At 61.2% G+C, this 2,500-nt stretch overlaps 1 pseudogene; it reads right to left on the bottom strand.

Annotated features, from left to right (window-relative positions):
* LOC124415739 overlaps positions 1–2,500 on the bottom strand; it is a 7,627-nt pseudogene that overhangs the window by 3,014 nt on the left and 2,113 nt on the right.

Here is a 2,500-nt window from a genome sequence, read left to right as displayed (position 1 = left end):
TGTACAGCTCGGCTACGTAGGCGACGAGGCCTCTAGGTAGACCGAGCTGCCCAACGATCGTGGCGAGTGCATCGTGGCTAACGGTGTCAAACGCCTTAGCGACATCTAAGGTAGCCACGTGCAGCTCGCGACGCAGCGCGCGGGCCGTCCAAAGGATGGTGTCTAGGACGGCCGTGTTCTCCGCTGTTCCGTCGGCGGAGATGAATGCGCGCTGCCGATCGTCGGTGAGATTCGCGGCTCTTAGGCGGATGGAGAGGATGCGGTGCAGTTGTCGCACCACTACCGAACCGATCGAAATCGGCCGGTAGTCCCCAGGATTCTCCGGTACCTTCATCTTCGGAATGAAGATGGTCCGGCTTTCGAGGAGCTGTCGAGGAAACCCCCCCCTCAGCATGACGACGTTGTAGAGGAGCGCGCGGGTAGATGGTGATACCGCGCGCCACTGCCTCGCCGTAACCTTGTCCAGACCGGGGGACGACGACACGGGGACCATGATGGTTTCGACCTCCTCTATGGAGATCGGGTCCCACGTGTATCGTAGCTCGGGTTTTTCAGGTAAGATCCCAGAGGGACCAGGGTACTCCTTGGACGGATGCCCAAGGAGTTGGCCCCAGTGGACAGCCAACTCGTCGAGCGAGTGGCTTAACTTACTGGGGCCTCCCTCTAGGATCTCCCGAGCTACGTGTCGTCTGTTGTTCTTCCATCCGGTCTGGACTCTGGCATATTCGCGGCGACGCAGTGTCCTCCTTGACGGTGGCTTTCCACGCCTCTGACGGACTCGGTTAGCGGTCGGCTCCCGGCGCCCAGCTGCAGCGGCTTCCGGGGGGAAGACTACTCTCAGCCATGTTAAGATGGCTGAGTCAGTATCCTCCCCCCGCAGAGCATCATCAGCGATGTTCGCCAGATCGTTGGCGTGATGATGCTCCTCTTGCCGGGCCTTGGTCACCAAAACGTGAATGGCCCGGGCAAGGTCCTGCCCCCTGTTCGTCGGTGAAACCGGCGTCGGGGTGGGGGCAGGTGCCGCTGGGGTAGGTGTTGATACCCTAGCTGGTTCTGGGGCGGGTGAGGGCTCACGCGGCGATGGCAACGAGCGACTTCTGCGTCGCGCGTGCTCTGGCAGGTGTCCCAGGGGGGTCCTGAGCCGCCTCGAGATCTCGTTGGGCGGCTGCGACGAGTAGGCGGTAGTCCGGCCGACGCCGGACCCCCCTTGATCGCCTCCTGGGTCCTGCCAGGGACCAGGGCGAGGAGATGGAGATTCATGAATCTCACTCCTCGCCCGGCAGCCAACGCCTCCTCTCGTGCCATCAGGCGCAGCTCCTCATCCCGCCATCTTAGTTTGGCGCCGGGAAGCTCGATTTCCGCGTTTGCTTCCGCTGGGTGTTTGATCCTGCGATGAACTGCGAGTCCTCGCTTGGTGGCGAAGTCCTGCTCGCAGTCCTCGCAGGCATACCGCTCGGGTGCTTGGGTGGGTTCTGGGTTCGGTTCAATCAAATGTGCTGGTGCGGGGTCGTCCACTAACCCCGCAGCCACCTCCGGGGGACCGGCTAGCTCTCCCCGGGTACTTGTTTCAGCAGGCCCGCCGGGCTGAGGCACTCGGCGGGTTCTGCTTTTTAATCTTTTATTTTGCGGGCCTGCTGAAATAAAGTGGGGAGGGCTGGCAACCCCCCCCACCCTTGAAGCCCCCGCCGTTAATCGGCCGCCCGCCAGTGGCCGGTCGGTGGGCACGTGACAGCTCCCCGAAAGGAGCTGACTTTGGGCGGCCGACAGCCAACCGTCGTTAGCTAGGTGTGAACCGTCTGGCTCACACCCATTGCCCGACTCTCACCACGAGGAGGTGACGGTTGGCACATGGCCACAGGGCTAAAGGCGTTCACCCTGTGGACCTTAAGAGAGTCAAAAGTCTCCTTAAGAGAGTCATAGTTACTCCCGCCGTTTACCCGCGCTTGCTTGAATTTCTTCACGTTGACATTCAGAGCACTGGGCAGAAATCACATTGCGTCAACACCCGCTAGGGCCATCGCAATGCTTTGTTTTAATTAGACAGTCGGATTCCCCCAGTCCGTGCCAGTTCTGAGCTGACCGTTGAATGGCGGCCGAAGAGGACGACGGCAACGGCGAACCGCCGCCGAAGCCTCGCAGCAAGGAAGATCCGCGGGAGGCCAAGGCACGGGACCGAGCTCGGATCCGGTATAACCATCACCTCGCCCAGGCCCGGCACGTCAGCCAAACCCGCTTCCCGACCAAGCCCGACACGCCCCGATCCTCAGAGCCAATCCTTATTCCGAAGTTACGGATCCAATTTGCCGACTTCCCTTACCTACATTAGTCTATCGACTAGAGGCTCTTCACCTTGGAGACCTGCTGCGGATATGGGTACGAACCGGCGCGAGACCTCCACGTGGCCCTCTCCTGGATTTTCAAGGTCCGAGGGGAAGATCCGGACACCGCCGCAACTGCGGTGCTCTTCGCGTTCCAAACCCTATCTCCCTGCTAGAGGATT

This window comes from Diprion similis, unplaced genomic scaffold (genome assembly GCF_021155765.1).
Source record: "Diprion similis isolate iyDipSimi1 unplaced genomic scaffold, iyDipSimi1.1 ptg000079l, whole genome shotgun sequence".
Lineage (NCBI taxonomy): Eukaryota > Metazoa > Arthropoda > Insecta > Hymenoptera > Diprionidae > Diprion > Diprion similis.
This window is presented reverse-complemented; position numbering and strand designations above follow the sequence as displayed.